The sequence below is a fragment of the Eptatretus burgeri genome, chromosome 9, assembly GCF_056783735.1.
Source record: "Eptatretus burgeri isolate ZD-2024b chromosome 9, Ebu_testis_v1, whole genome shotgun sequence".
NCBI lineage: Eukaryota > Metazoa > Chordata > Myxini > Myxiniformes > Myxinidae > Eptatretus > Eptatretus burgeri.
In genome coordinates this window covers 103,181,443-103,199,091 of record NC_140969.1, presented here as the reverse complement: position 1 = coordinate 103,199,091, position 17,649 = coordinate 103,181,443, and the positions used below count along the sequence as shown (strand labels likewise).

Here is a 17,649-nt window from a genome sequence, read left to right as displayed (position 1 = left end):
AAAAAAAACACAATTCCATTTACACAAAAAGCAAACATAAAAGTGAAAACACAGTGCAGAGCTAATACCGACTACCGAGCACACGGCAACACTTATACAATTCTACTTCACAGACGGCGCCGACAACACATACCCAAAACCAAGGAAAAGAAATACCCTCAAGAATGAGGTAGGCCTGGGGCCGAGACCTGGTCGGGCCTACCCGTCTGGTGATGAGACGCGGAGCGGCGATGGCCCCGCAACCCGCGGGCCTCGTGGACAGTGCCTGGCAGGGGGTGGGAACGGGGCCCCTTGGTCGCACTATCTCAGCGCGGGGGAAACAGGAGGTGGTTGCTGATGCTCGGGGTATAGAGGATCTTTATTATTTGCGACGAGCGTCTCCACCTCGGCCAGGTCGCGCTGCCGGCCTCCCTCGGGCGCGCAGCTCCTTGCACGACGCGAGCACCCCCTCGTCCGCCCTCGCCGCCTCTCCACAGCTCCGTCCCTCCGTTCCGACTCCAACGCACACGACGAGCAGCTCCACCGCCCGCGAAGTCTTGACTCTCTGTTCCGACTCCTTCGCCTCGTTCCGACTCCTTCGCCTCCGTTCTGCTGACTCTTTCTCGTTCCCGTTCTGCTGACTCTTTCGCTCCGACTTTTACGACTTCTTTGACTGACGAACACCGTCCTTTTATCCCCCCGTAACTTCGCCTTTGACCCCCTCCCTTTGACCTTTCACCTCGCTCCCCATTGGCCCGAGAAAAAGTGGGCGTGAAGGCTTTTGATCCACAAATTTGCATATATCGATCGCCCTGGGGCGGGGCCAATTCGCCCCTCGCTCACCGATTGGACGGCAAAAAGTGGGCGTGTGTCGTTTTGGATCCGTTTTTGAAGCAGAAAATCCGTGATTTTGTACACGCTGTTCAACGTGCGCCCTACACGAGTCCAGCATCGGTGCCCATGAGTGGCGCGAGATGACGGTGATGCGATGGTGGCGAGTTGTGACGGTAAAGGTCATGGCGGTTGTGGTGAAGCGGCGTTGTGGTTGGTGGTTGTTGTTGTGGTTGTGATGGTGGCGATTGGTCCAAAATAAAGATAGTAAAAGAAAAACGGCTATCCTGAAGAGTCGCAGCACGTATAAATGACATGTATTCCCACTAGACAACGGGTTTGGGCCTAACTACACATGCACTTACCGAGATACCTCACCTAAGGGACCTGAATGGTGGTTTGCGAATCTGGTAACCACAACACTACCCCCTTCCCTTTTTACAGACTCGTCCCGAGTCGTCAAATTTTCGTGTGCCATCATGTGTAGTTTTCCCCTAGTACATTTTACCTACGGATCCCTGAGTGCGACATTCATGGTATTCGTGTCCCCAAAATAAATAACCTGAGGGCTGCGTAACTACCTAAACAAACTCACTCACACGGACGACTTAAATAAAATTGCCGGCGCTAAGACATACATGCCGGGGCGCACTCATATGTACAGTACATCTTAACCTTAACTTACAAATTTTACACTAAACCATGGCCCAGGATCAATGAACTCTGCAAAAAGAAAGCAGTTAGCAGGGAGCCAGGCTGCCCACATGCAGTCTCTGGCTCAAAACAATGCAGGTGACAGGGAACGTGGCTGGCTGCTCACACGCAGTCCAAGGCCTTCCTTTTTGAACTGAACGCACTGAACCACAACGGTGCATGGGCCGCACAACGCAGTCTCCGTGCCAGCTCAAGTGGCACACGCAATGAGCACAACGAATGGATGGATGCAAACACGGTGCACGGGCCGCCACTGCAGGCCCGTGTTGTAGCTGCCAACAGGGCAGTTCTTGCAGCTTGCAAACTGTTGCCTTGCGGATCCTGGCGCACATGGAAATGAACAGGGGGGGGGGGCAAAGCAAAAATTGAACGGGGCTGGTGAACGTGGGCAGTGGGCATGGCATGGCAAAGGTGGCAGGCAAACACAGCCCGCAGAAGAAGGCCGCTGCAGGCAAACATAGCGGGCAGATGAACTGGCCGGCACAGGCCTTGAAGTACCACAGCTGCAGACGAAGTGGCCGGCACAGGCCTTGCAGCACACAGCTGCCGATGAAGTTGGCCGGCCTCCGCCTTGAAGCAAAACACGGCCAGCCGATGAAGTTGGCCAACCTTTGCCGTTCAGTGGAGGTTGGTGGAGGGAGTGCGGTGGTGCTGGCCACTCGGAAGGCGGGCTCGGACCTACCTACCTGTCTCCCTCCCAACCTATCGCCTTTGCCTGTCACTGTACATACCCACTCCCTTAATTTGTGAAAAACCAATTTAGCCCCCACTTATTTTTTTGTTGTTTTTATTTTTACTTCCCCACTATAAATCGTCCCCTAACCCCCTTTATCGTCCTTGTTCGGCTAACCTATACTGTCACCTAGCCTACTCCCAACCCCTACGTTCCCTTCCCGGAGGGGAATAAGGGAGAGCTAACGTCCTGTGTCGAGGCCCAACGAAGCCTCAGAATGGCCTCCCCAGAGTTCGGCGATCTTTAACCAAAGTGGGTCCAGCGGCCCACAACGACAGCCATGGGCTGGATGGTGCGGAGGGGTACATCTCCTAATCTACCCTAACCATTTAACTGTTAAACTACCCCGGGGCTTTCAACAAGCGCCTCTCGCTTAAACTATTGGTTCTAACAACCCAGATTCCCGTCGCCTGTGTTGGTGTCCTCACAATTTCGGGCCTCGCCCCCCAATTTTCTCTCCGTGCCCTCACACGGTCTCCTGGCTGGGACACGTGGCTCCCTTTGGCAGGCACGACCCTCTGCCGATTCTCCCGCTATGGCACCCCCGGGCACTTCACTGCCTCCGAGCCTACCAGCTCCCTAACACCGGGGAGTGCCCCCCATGGCACCTCCCCTGAAACGCACACGTGGCAGGCCGGCCTCCCGGGCCCCTTTCCGAGGGTCACCCGTGCCCACTACACTGCCCACGCGGCTAATGGCGCCCCGGGCCCCCGCACCAAGCAGGCGCACCCGTGCCCACTACTCTATCCCGGCCCCCCATGGGCCCTTGGCCTACCGCGGCCGACTAGCCTGGTGCCCGGGGTACCCACTCAGCGATACTCACCTTTCGCAGCCACGCTCCCAAGCCCGTCAACAGGGCTCCTGCACCCCTCCAAATGGGTCTCGAGCCTACTTTCCCACCAACAACAAAACGACCTCCATTTTTCAATTTGACTAACCCAGCTAACTCACTTTACTCTGACCCCGGGGTCCCTTGGGCGGGAGTCACTCCTCCCCCCAATCACTCATCGCACCATGCATTCCCCATTCACTCCACACACACAGACCCGCTGGCCTCACTCACTCAACATGTACTCACCTCACAACTCTTCAACACACACACCGCTGAACTCTGCCATCCTTCTAACTACATCCCCTAACTAACTCGTGCTCCCACGTCGTCCCTTAAACTACAGCACGTTCCATTTAACCTACGTAGCTAAGCTACGTCCCCTCTACACATTCACAAGTCTGTCCATGTCCTCAAATAAATCATTTTATTTCCCAACCTAAATCTCGCTACAATCCCTCTACCTTATCCATTCCACGGACTCCATGAGGACTTACCCCTGCCCCATGAAGTCGGTCTAGCTAAGCTAACCCTTCCCCTAACTAGTTTCCATCCTGTGCCCAGGTAAGGGGGTCTTTCACCCCTTGCCCAGGAATCCTGTACACCCGAAAGTGAGGCTTGCCTTTTCCTTCCTTTTTTTTTCCATGCGCAGCACCTGCGCGGCAACTCAGAGCTCGCGCACTTTGCACCTGTCCGTGACGTCATGCAGCTGCACGTGTTCCTCTTCCCTCCTTGGACGGTGCCATCCGGCAGAGATACCCCTCCTGCCGGATTCCAACCCCACGTGCAGCCATGACGTCACCGTGCGCATAAAAAAAAACACAAGCCACACGTCTCGAGGGGTTCCCCACGCGAACACATGTGCTTTGCCCGTTGGAGCTTAACACACACGATCGCGTGGAGAACCCGTCCGGTCCAAATCCGTTTACCTGCCTAAACTTTGTCCGTCCGCGGGATCGGCAAATCCACCGCTGGCGTTTCCGGACCGGGACTTCACTCTCGCAAGCGAGCACGTGGTGGCCTCGTGCGTTGCACAGCACGAACCGCGTGCTCACTGCTGGGTGAACCCGGCACGGTCCTCGAAACAACTACAGCCGCTACTCGGCTTTCTCTCCTCTGTCGCCGTCGTCGCCATTCGACCCACGCACACCTGCGTGTTACGACGCACACAGTCCACTCCATCACATTCACACCGGGAGACGCGGCTGCGTGCTCCCGCATGCCAACCGACATCTCCCTCACATACCGCTCTCTCACACACACGGTCTCCCTGGCACACAGCGACCTTGCACACGGCCGTTCACTCACGCGTGCCTCACTACTCACACAAACCATACTACTCACACGTGGTGCTCTATTCACTCTGCGGGGGCTCTCACCCGCGGTGCCTCACCCACACACGTGAGGGCACTCAACCGCTGTGCCTCATCCACACACCGTGCCTCACTCATACACGGCGTGCTGGGAAGCACGCACTCCAGCACCATCGCCACCACACCACTCACACACGGGGTCGCTTCCACACACGGGGACGCACTCACACCTTGCACCACACACACAGGGACAACCACACTGGGGATTTGTGTCCCCACAAGGGTCTCCGGGGCCTCTATACCCCCCAAGCTCTCCGTGCACCCGTCCACAGCACTCGTCCCCTCAACCTCGCAAAGCACGACCGAACTCACCTGGTCGTGACTCGCCTCAAGGGGGCATACTCCCTCCCCTCGTTCCTGGAGGAGGCCATCCCGCTGCTCGCACCGGGTCCCTACACGCTCCGCGAGCTCACCCCCATTGTCCTCCACTACCTCCGTGTGTGCGTGCGCGTCACTTACCCCGTCTTCATCGTGTAGTCTTCCCTCTATCGTTCCCATCTCCCGTGTCTCTGCCAACTCTTCACCCTTTACCTCCCTTGTCTCAACTATTATTTCTGTTGTCGTCACCTCGTGTCTCGTCTCACACGTTTTGGTCTCCCCATTTAATTTTTCCCTTTCGGTCATCGTCACGACCCTCGCCCAACACGTTCCACGAATTATTTTTTCACCCGCCTCCACCGCGGGCCTGTCAGCCGTTGCACCCCCACCCAGCTCGTTTGATCCCACACGTGGAGTCGCCATTTTTATCTCCCCGGTCACGGCCTTCATGCCCGCCTGCAGGCTTCGGCCCATGTTCTGCGTCTCACCCCGCAGCTTTTTCATTTCTTCCTTCATGTTTGCTTCCATTCCGTTTATTTGCTGTGTATTCGCATCCATCTTTTCGTTCATGCCTTTCATTTCGTTTTTTATTTCATTTGTCATTGCCGCCAGCATGGCGCATAGCTGGGCCACGTCGGGTGCACTCAGCTGAGCCGTTTCAGCAAGGGTTTTGGTGGAGAGGGGGGGGGAGGTGTCATACACTGCGGCCGCTGCCGCACCCATTTCGGGCTCTGGGTTTAGTTGGGCGAGTCCGTGTTCCTGCACAATCAACATTTCCTGCTCGGGGATTCCATCCTGGACCATGGACTCTACATTATTACACATATACATTTCTAATACCCCCGGCTCCCGCTCGCCTTGAGACGCCATCTTGCTTCTCGTGAAGGGTTAATTTGCTCGCTCGTAATTTGGAGGGAATCGGGGGTCGCTTCTCTCACCCCTGGACCGATTCCCGTAAATTTAGCCGGAGACAGGAGAGCCCGCCCTCCTGTTCTCCGATACCAGTGCCGCGAGGAGGGCGATGAATTTGTATCCCACTCCTGACACCAGTGTTGCGGTCTTCGCGCCCGCCGGCGTGCGAACGGCCACGTAACTCGAATCGCGGCACGTCGCCCACCGGACGGACAATCCAGTCGTGACCCTCTCGGACTAACGCCGGGAACCAGTCACGGGTGGACCTTTCGGTCTCACCGCGATCGAGCCAATCAGCCCCCGCGTGGGATAGGGTTGCTCGCCAAATTCGAACTACCTAAGTACCCACGCGGAGGGTAGACCGGGCGATCGCACCTCGCCGCAGGTCGACTTCGGACACGGGCCACTTAAGCGACCCGTTCCGTACTATCAGAATAACCGAGCGGTGTTATCGTCGACCTCGACGGTTCGATTAATTATCGGGCGTATTCAGCCCACTACCAACCCTTTACGTGAAGCAAGATGGGGATTCAATGGAGGAAAAAGACGAAGCGAAGCGGGAAACAGTTCAACAATAAAGCACATTTATTCTCGGCACACGGGAAGCACACAAATACAATTCCACCAAATGCACACAAAAAAAACACAATTCCATTTACACAAAAAGCAAACATAAAAGTGAAAACACAGTGCAGAGCTAATACCGACTACCGAGCACACGGCAACACTTATACAATTCTACTTCACAGACGGCGCCGACAACACATACCCAAAACCAAGGAAAAGAAATACCCTCAAGAATGAGGTAGGCCTGGGGCCGAGACCTGGTCGGGCCTACCCGTCTGGTGATGAGACGCGGAGCGGCGATGGCCCCGCAACCCGCGGGCCTCGTGGACAGTGCCTGGCAGGGGGGTGGGAACGGGGCCCCCTTGGTCGCACTATCTCAGCGCGGGGGGAAACAGGAGGGGGTTGCTGATGCTCGGGGTATAGAGGATCTTTATTATTTGCGACGAGCGTCTCCACCTCGGCCAGGTCGCGCTGCCGGCCTCCCTCGGGCGCGCAGCTCCTTGCACGACGCGAGCACCCCCTCGTCCGCCCTCGCCGCCTCTCCACAGCTCCGTCCCTCCGTTCCGACTCCAACGCACACGACGAGCAGCTCCACCGCCCGCGAAGTCTTGACTCTCTGTTCCGACTCCTTCGCCTCGTTCCGACTCCTTCGCCTCGTTCCGACTCCTTCGCCTCCGTTCTGCTGACTCTTTCTCGTTCCCGTTCTGCTGACTCTTTCGCTCCGACTTTTACGACTTCTTTGACTGACGAACACCGTCCTTTTATCCCCCCGTAACTTCGCCTTTGACCCCCTCCCTTTGACCTTTCACCTCGCTCCCCATTGGCCCGAGAAAAAGTGGGCGTGAAGGCTTTTTGATCCACAAATTTGCATATATCGATCGCCCTGGGGGCGGGGCCAATTCGCCCCTCGCTCACCGATTGGACGGCAAAAAGTGGGCGTGTGTCGTTTTGGATCCGTTTTTGAAGCAGAAAATCCGTGATTTTGTACACGCTGTTCAACGTGCGCCCTACACGAGTCCAGCATCGGTGCCCATGAGTGGCGCGAGATGACGGTGATGCGATGGTGGCGAGTTGTGACGGTAAAGGTCATGGCGGTTGTGGTGAAGCGGCGTTGTGGTTGGTGGTTGTTGTTGTGGTTGTGATGGTGGCGATTGGTCCAAAATAAAGATAGTAAAAGAAAAACGGCTATCCTGAAGAGTCGCAGCACGTATAAATGACATGTATTCCCACTAGACAACGGGTTTGGGCCTAACTACACATGCACTTACCGAGATACCTCACCTAAGGGACCTGAATGGTGGTTTGCGAATCTGGTAACCACAACAATATATATGTATATATGTGTATATGTATATATATATATATATATATGTATATATATATATATATATATGTATATATATATATATATATATGTATATGTATATGTATATGTATATGTATGTATATGTATATATATATACATATATATATACATATACATATACATATACATATATATATACATATACATATACATATATATACACATATATATATATACATATATATATATATATATCTTCTTCTTCTTCTTTCGGCTGCTCCCGTTCGGGGTCGCCACAGCGGATCATCCGTATGATCCGCATAGTGATTTGGCACATGTTTTATGCCGGATGCCCTTCCTGACGCAACCCTGGTCGCCTCTTACAACACAGGGATATGGTACACCTATTTTAACCGGGGTATACACCGGCCCAGTATACTGGTACTCATTTCACCGACCTCGGAAGGATGACAGGCTGAGTCAACCCCCTGGTGTATTAATTCAGTGGCCCAACGGGGCTTGAACTCAGGACCTTTTGGATCCCAAGCCGCTGCCCTAACCACTGCGCCAACACCAGGCTATGTGTATATATATATATATATATATATATATATATATATATATATATATATATATATATATATATATATATATATATATATATATATATATATATATATATATATATATATATATATATATATATATATATATATATGTATGTGTGTTTTTTAATAATATCGATATACCGATATGAACCTTCTGGTATATCAATATCGACGGAGCCTACCATCTACAGTTAGTTGGTATCAATTTTTTTAAAAAAAAATAGAAATCGCCCCAAACAATGCATAAAGCCACTCTCGGTCAGGGGCTCAGAAAGAAAAAGAAGAGGAAAAACTGGCAAAACCTTCACCTCGTCCTGAAACAAGGAAACCTTTTCACAGGACCACTGTTCCAGGAGGGGATAACTCGGCCAGGTGGAAAAAATAAATTTTCCTACCCCTGTACTGGAGACACCAACATGTACTGGATGGATGTTGGCTCCCGAAGGAAGCTTATCCACCCTTTGTCAGGTGTTGTTTTTCGTCCTGGCAGGGTGTCACAGTCACCCTCCCCATTTGCAAAGCCAGTGAGAGGTGTCGGTTTAGTCGCTGACAACCCGACCAATCATTAAAAATGTGTGCATACATGTCTTCATACCTTGTTCTTTTCGTGCACCATGAGTGCACAAATTGTTCACTGAACAGTACATATCTCAAAATGTCAGGAAAGGAAATACTAATAACGTTAGTGTAACAAAACATGCCCTAGACTTCGAGACGCATCTCAAATATGTCCAAAATGCTTAAAACCTAACAGCTTCAGGGGGCTTTTTGCCCCCCCCCATAGCGCTGGCCTTGGACACCAAGAGGGGGGCTTTCACGACCCCCTGGAACCCCAGCCAATTTCCCCATTTTCCCCAAACTCTAATGTCATGCTTGCAAAGTATACATTCCAACAAAGCATGTCCCATAGAGCATGGTCAACCAAACACACACAAGGCTAACTCAAAAGGCTAGGATGCATGGCTATACAATAACCTGGGGTCTACTACTCAATCGGAGTGGATTCCTCCCCAGATAATGAACTATCATGCTGTCCCATGACAAAGTATATACCTCCAGCACCTCTCAACTGGAATGGTGACCAGGACCCCCTGTGCTACACTAGTGTTTGCTGTGCAGGTGTCCTGACCAACAGAGGGTGACTGCCACCACACATCCACCCTGTTTCAGCACCCATCACCAGTTAATAAAACCTTCAGCACAGGGGTTCATGTTCACCATTGAAGTTGTCGTGCTAAAGATGTGTACTGCATATATAATATCACATCAATGGACAAAATAAACAAGAAGGTAATTAGCTGTGCTTTAGTGTCCATATTTTGAAGCTTTTGACCTAAAAGTGGGACATTAGTCGCTTAACATTAAATTTTGCAATTTTCTCTTCATTGTTGTCGAATTGTCTACAAAGTGGAAACTCCTGAAACTTCTTACAGAGATAAATACTTGAAATAGATTTAGAAACATAACTCTCTACCGTATGACTGAGAAAGGTTTATTTTGAGGTCGCAAAGGATTCCATTGAATGCCTGGTGTTGGCTTAATGGTTAGGGTGGTGGGCTTGGGATCCTAGGACCCTGAGTTCAAATCCCACTTGGATGTTGAATTAATACCAGGTGAGGTTGACTCTGCCTGCCATCCTTCTGAGGTCGGCAAAATCAGTGCCAGCTTGCTGGTATCCTGCGTCGGAGTGACGACCCGTCCAGGATTGTGTCCAATAGCCAAGGAGACTGCTTAGGCAGCACCAACGCTCTGTGCAGAGTATGGTCCCGATGGATGGATGGAAAGGATGCCATTGTGGTGTAATTAAAGTGGTAAATTCAAAAGGAATATCTTAACTCCAACTGCATTACAAGAAAGGGAAGGGAAAATATATTTTCCCAGCGGGTCACTGGCAGGAATTGTGGATAGGAAGGCCAAATGCGTATTCCACATTTAATGCAATTTCAGAAAACAAATTGTTGCTTTGAGCAGAATGCATGAGATGTCGTTCATAAATGACACGGTGTCGATGAATGCGAATGGGTTTACGGCGTCATTGTTTGTGAGTAAGATTAGATGGACTATAGATTCCTCTTCAACCACAGAGTGCCGCAAAACGCGAAACATTTTTGTGTGCCCGGATGATGTGCCTCTGCACCTCACACCAGAAGGATGATGAAAGGTTATACCAAAACATTTTCCTTTGAGATTGCATCAGAAGCAACAGGACAGATCATTAAAAAATGTTTTGGCTCTTCGGATCCCAATGCTGCCTTTGGCGTTGTGACAGCAGCGCTGGAAATCGCCCGAGATACTCTTTAGATGCACTTTGCAAAGTGAAGTGCAAAGGCTCTTAGAGAAAGGGGGATCGGCTTTTAAAATAAACATGTCGTTTTTATTCTTGAATAATGAAAGGAAACCCAAGATGGTGTTGACATAATGTGAGTTGCCGTGAAACATCTTTTATGCGAGCGGTTTAATTTGTGTCTCTCCACAAAGTGCCCTCCTGATGCATGATGGTGTCACGAGGCAAGAAGCTTACACGTGAATAGTGCTGCGGAAATGTAAGCTCAGACGGCACGAGATTACTTTAAGGAGACTGTAAAAATGTAGTCATTTTTTTTTGAAATTTAAGGATGTGCATTACTTTTTTAACTGCATACTAAAACCAGGGGTCTGTGGAAGGTTTAATCTTGCACCTTTTGATGGAGATAACGTATCCTTGTGTCTCGTAAACCTGTTACGAGACAAGAGAGCGGGGTATTGGGAATTTGAGCGGATAGTGATTTTCTTTTTCATTTCTTTTTTTCTTTTTACTGATTTGCATTCCTTATGGAGAAGTCTCTTTCAAAATCAGATGGCCATCAGATATCACGCATTCCAATTACCTTAAAATTGTGGAGGAAGCCTGATATGTTCCTCTTTGCAATATCTTGTCAGTCGAACCAAAGGTGATTTATTTGTTGCTTGAAAATTTCGATTTCTTTCCTCTACAATAACTACGACGGTGAGACATATGTAACTGAACTGCCTTGGAATCGTCTTTACATAGTATGTGAGGTTATGACATCATGTAAGTAGAGGCTCAAACATCATGTGAGTAGAGGAGTTTGAGACCTTGTTCCTCCTGTTAAATAATACCAGGTGGGTTGACTTAGCCTGCCATCCTTCTGAGGTCGGCACAATGAGCACCAACTTACTGGAAACAGAGGCACTGCATCAGCGGCACAGCTATGCTCCCAACAATCATGCAACCAACATTCACAGGCTGCATACAAAATAATATACCCACGATCAAACATCAGGGTGACAGTTTATAGCCGCATCGAGATTTGAACCTAGGCTTAACCACTTAAGGGCAAATGTACATACTGAACTCTAAGCTATCCTCCCAGCCCACAAAGAAAGAATAACAATCGATATTTGCTCACGATCTTCTTTGCTTGTGCACCAAATCCAAGATTGTGGAACTGTGTTGTAAGTAGTGAGAGATATCTTGCTATCTTAACACAACCTGGCCCGTCACACATCGAACTTGCAGATTTTGCAAGAAGTGTGCATCTCTTGATGCCATCCTCTCCTTTGTTTTTTTTTCCTTTGCTTGCCACATCTCCGAGGGCAACATTTTAGGATGAAAATTTTCTTCACACTGCATTTATGAATGCCCTTTGTGTCTCTCTTGCACCCATTGCTACTACATTGCTGATGTATCCATTTTATGCTCTCACATCAATATAGTTAGGGAATTTTAGCAAATTGTATTGACCATCTGTGAAAAAAATTGCTTACCAAAAAATTTCTTCACTAACCTATTCATCTAGGTGTCTACTAACACCTATCAATTAGTGCAAACCAAAATCCTTGTGGAAAATTCTGGGGAGCCAATCAAAGTTCGGGTGCTCAGAGGGCCTGCGCGAAAAAATCGGAAAAATTAACTTTTGCCAATATTGACTCGTGGGATGTCTAACTCGGGATTTTTGTGGGTGCTGAATTGATACCAACCATTAGATTTGAGGAAAAATGAATCCCTGGCCATAAAATATTGATACGATACATTTTTTAGATATCTCAGACTGTGTTTTGCGGTAATTTGGCTCAATTGATTCAGATTGTTCAAATTTAGCTGAAACCAAGCTGTTAGGTTTGGTTTCACCAAAAAAAAAACCAAGCATTTTTTTGAAACCACTGCTATATTGTTGGTTATACTTGTGCTCATGCTCAGTAGAATTCTCTGTGTTAGCTGATGTTAGCTAAGAGCTTTTAGCTATAAAATTATTGTGTACTGGACTCAATAGAAGTTGAATATATTCAACGTAGAGTGGACCTATTAAAGTTAAAACACATCACTGTATGTGTGTTCTGTCTGTTTCGTGTCAAAATTTCATGTCCTGTCTGTTGTTTACAAAAAAGTCTTATTTTTTTAGGACAATATGGACAAGGATGTGACTGAACCTGGCTTGAGGTGTTTCATCTGTGGTGGTTCCGGGATTGAAAAGCATACGCTCTCAAAAGTCTCCAATAAAGGCCACCCACGGATCTTATCACATTCTGAGCTTGTGGGCGATGCGGCGTTGATCGGGAGACTAAATGAGGACTGGAACAACGGAGAAGACAGCAAGTTGAGATACCATGTGGATTGTAAAACAAAGTTGTACAGTCGTGCGAGAAGTATATACACTGCAGCTGAAACAGCTAATTGTAAGTTGTTTTTTTTTTGTTCATCATTCAAAGGAAGGAGCATTGCAAATGAAAACGACAATAATAATCTCAAATTTGCTTTCTAAACAATAATTTTATTTCCATAGAACAAGATGAGGAGGGTCGATGCTCAGACAGGACGAAAAAACGCCAGATATCATCTGGGCAAAGTACCTCGCCTGGCTCTAGCTCTACTTCCCAAACACCATCAGCGCATCTTATCCACCGTGATGTTTGCATACTCTGTGATGAAGGCATCAACGTTGGAACATTGGAATGAAACCTTGGTAAGTTGCGCGTTTACTGAGTCCTGCACAAGTTCAAATGTATATTTTTCAATTTTTTTTTTCTCTTCACTCTACCACTCAAAGTCAAATACTTTAATCATGCATACATGTGGCATCCTCCAGGCAGAGCCCGGAAGTTGTATCGTGCGCCTGACAATCGCTACTAGGACCGACTGAAAAGGAATTTGATGGAGACAGCTGTGAAACGAGGAGATGCCTGGGGACGTGAGGTTGCCGGTCGTCTGTCTGGGATCATAGACTTGGTAGCAGAAGAGGCGCTTTATCATCTGCGGTGCAGGACCCTATTCGAGCACTCGTTTACAAACCCTGAGGTAATTATAATAGCAATGCACTTATGAAATTAAAATGAAAATGAAAAATATATAAGTTCGGCTTAATTGAAAATGATATTTTTGTCCTCAGGTCGGACGGCCTATTGATGAGGAGAGACAGTTGCTGTTTGAGAAACTGTGCTTATTGATGGATTAAGGGGTGGAGCACGGTATTACAACTCTTGCAGAGATCCACAGGAAGATGGAAGAGCTTGACCCCAGCGAGGACAAAAGTTTGGCATACAGTCCACGGTAACTGAAAATAAAGCTTCAGGAACAGTATGAGGAGTCTCTCTACTTCACATCAGATGAGAGAAGAACAGATATTGTGTGTCTGAGAGACATGACAAAGCAATCCTTCGAGACTACCGTCAGCAGGTCCTCAACCCCTCGCACACCCTGGACGATGCTGAACTGAAAGAGCTCACCATTTCCACTGCCATCAACCTGATCTGCGGAGACTTGGCAAGAGTCCCACTTGGTCAGAAGCAGTACCCTTCGGTGGAGAGCATGACCAATACACAGAACCAGCTTGCTCTGATTCCCAACAGCCTACAGAAGCTACTGAAACCAATCGTGAAATCAGATGAAAAGGTAACAGTCTGGGGCTAGAACCTACTGAAAGCCTATCGCCCTCGATCAGGAGTGATGCCCTCTCAACTCGGATTCATGACACAACTTGACCACATGTTTGGATCCAAGTGGTTGATTGACCGTTGTCATCACTTAGGATACTCTGAGTCATATGCTGAGCTCCATCGCTGCAAGTATTGTTACTTGAACGTGAAAAACGGACTTGGGAGCATTGATCAGGACATCATGATCACAGAAAAAGATGAAGCAGCAGTCGTAGAGATTGAGGAAGCAGAAGTAGATGCTGTCCTATCTCCAGAACAGGCAGAAGAGCAAGAGGAGTGACGAAGATACTGGGGAGTTTGATGAATAAGGTTGTAAAAGCTGACGAAGCAACATTTCCATTGAGCACAGTTCTGTTAAAAAATGTCAATAAAATACATTTTATATGATCAAGGAGTGTCTTTTTTTTCTCAAAAATAATGGTTGGAATCAATTCAGCACCCCCAAAAAAAACCCTAGTTAGACATCTCACAAGTCAATATTGGCAAAAGTTAATTTTCTGATTTTTTTTGCGCAGGCCCTCTGAGCAACTGAACTTTGATTGGCTCCCCAGAATTTTCCACAAGGATTTGGGTTTGCACTAATTAATAGGTGTTAGTAGACACCTCGATGAATAGGTTAGTGAATACATTTTTTGGTAAGCAATTTTTAGCTCGCCTGTTTGAAGAACACAGAGCTATAGCGATACCCCCGGAGTGAGTGTCAGCGTGAGCGTGAGCGTGAAAATATTAAAATTTTTATATTACGGAAAAACTCCTCGACGGATTTCGAAGAAACTTGGTGGGGGGGGGATTAGGTATGGTCCAAGGATCATGCCATTAGATTTTGGACCCCCCAAAAAATTGTTAGAGAATTTTTTTTTTGCATTTCTACATGTTTTAAGTGATTTCCAACCCCCCCCCCCCCCAAAAAAAAATTTTTAGAGAAAAAAAATATCTTTGCAACTTTTTTTTCAACAAAATTTCGATTTCTTTTTTTTGCATTTCTACATGTTTTAAGTGATTTCCAACCCCCCCCCCCACCCCCCAAAAAAATGGAGAAAAGAACTATAACTCTGTCAGCACTGTTGACATATTTAATGAATAAGATATAAGGTTCACTTGAGTGACCCAGCAGTATTGGCGGTGGAGGTTTTGCACTCTCCGGAGTGCTCCCCCTCTAGTTTCCTTTCTCATGTTTTTATCTACCACACTATTTTTTATACGCCCGATATATATATATATATATATATATATATATATATATATATATATATGTATATGTATATATGTATATGTATATATGTATATGTATATATATATATGTATATGTATATATGTATATGTATATATGTATATGTATATGTATATATGTATATGTATATGTATATATGTATATGTATATGTATATATGTATATGTATATATGTATATGTATATGTATATATGTATATGTATATGTATATATATATGTATATATATATATATGTATATATGTATATATGTATATGTATATATGTATATGTATATATGTATATGTATATGTATATATGTGTATATATATATATATGTATATGTATATGTATATATGTATATGTATATATGTATATGTATATATGTATATGTATATGTATATATGTATATGTATATATATATATATATATGTATATATATATATGTATATGTATGTATATGTATATGTATATGTATATGTATATGTATATGTATATGTATATGTATATGTATATGTATATGTATATGTATATATATATATATATATATATATATATATATATATATATATATATATATATCGGGACGTATTATGTGATACCGGTCGTCCGTCCGTCTGTCTGTCCGTCCGTTCCTGTCTGCACTCTAACTCCCAAAGTTTTCAACTTTCACTTTTCATATTTGGTACATAGGTACAGACTGTGGAGCCGTTGTGTCACGACATACCTTCGTCATCTAAAGTGGTTGCCATGGCAACCGGGATGCTGTTTTCCATCCGTTCCTGTCTGCACTCTTACTCCCAAAGTTTTCAACTTTCACATTTCATATTTGGTACATAGGTACAGACTGTGGAGACGCTGTGTCGTGACATACGTTCGTCATCTAAAGTGGTTGCCATGGCAACCAGGATGCTGTTTTCCATCTGTTCCTGTCCGCACTCTAACTCTCAAAGTTTTCAACTTTCACGTTTCATATTTGGTACATAGGTACAGACTGTGGAGACGGTGTGTAGCGACATACGTTCATCATCTAAAGTGGTTGCCATGGCAACCAGGATGCTGTTTTCCATGTAGTAGCACAATTCTGTATATACCTTCTTGTTAGGGCGTATATTGTGCTCATTTGCGCTCTTGTTACTGATTACAATATACAAATACATATATTGCTTTATAATTATACTTCACTGCAATGCTTTAGAAAAAATATTAATTATTAGACTCGTCTTTTAAAAACGAAAAATGTATAAACAGGCGAGCATTGGGTGGCTTTGACACCAACTCTCTGGTTTCACAGATGGTCAATACAATTTGCTAAAATTCCCGAACTAATAAGTCAAATTCCCCCATCACTTTCAACTGATGTGAATATCAGAGGTTAGTCTGACTTCGAGAGATGGCATTCATCCCATGGAGGTCTTCCATCCTTTTCCTGTCTCTCCAAATGACCACCTCATAAAACTGGAGAATTCATAGAACACGATACCCCGCGCAGTGTTCAGGTATATACAGGAAGGCCTTGTCGTTCGCGGAGGTTACATTCTTGAATATCCCTGTGAACTGCAAATCCCCAAACTTCGGGGGTCATGAGGAAAATTGATATCATGAAACTTACCTTTAATAATGATCATGATAAACTTGATCCAATAATGCGATGGTGATGTTGATGATGGTGATGATGGCGTTGGGGGGGGGGGTGGGGGGATTTGAGCAGGTTTTTGTGTTGACAGCCCATGTTAATTAGGCGAATAAATGTAGAAAATAGTTCATCAACCCGCGATTAATTATTTGAGTGCATTGAACGCAATCCACAAACCTTGCCTCAATAAATTCATCGTGATAGAGTGAATCCGTGAAGGGGAACCCCACGAACGGCAAGGCCCTCCTATACTTCAATTTTAATAAAATGATAATTTTAAAGATCGTTTAAAAAATCCAGAAGTTTAGTGCTTTTTTTTTTTTTTTTTTTTGTATACCTTGGTCGAGGCTCGTATGAGAGCGAACACACAACTCACAGCAAGGAGGCATGAGACAAGAGGGGCGGGAGTGGAAGGGACAAAACATTGGGGAACAGACACAGGTGAACTGTGGAAGGGAGAGGGATGGGGATGGGACGGGGAACATGGCGAGGAGAAGATGGACATTACAGGGACTTTCAGGAAGGAAAGCAGGAGAATTGAAGGAAGTGGGCTTGGGTGGATTATCGGGGGTAGAAAAGATCAAGGATTTGGATGGGGGAAGATAAGAGGTGGTGGTGAACAGCTGTTTTGAAAGCCTGGAGGGAAGAATGGAAAAGAATAGAGTGAGGAAGTTTATTCCAAAGGCGGGAAAAAAGAGGAAT

At 46.6% G+C, this 17,649-nt stretch overlaps 1 pseudogene across 1 annotated transcript in view; it reads left to right on the top strand.

Annotated features, from left to right (window-relative positions):
- The window catches only part of LOC147020785 (uncharacterized), a 44,662-nt pseudogene extending 30,171 nt beyond the window's left edge, over positions 1-14,491 (top strand). Inside the window, exons 2-4 of the transcript XR_015061394.1 lie at positions 12,955-13,134; positions 13,258-13,466; positions 13,558-14,491. The product of XR_015061394.1 is annotated as an uncharacterized LOC147020785 (transcript). The remainder of the gene's footprint in view (positions 1-12,954; positions 13,135-13,257; positions 13,467-13,557) is intronic.
- Positions 14,492-17,649: the final 3,158 nt, after the last annotated feature.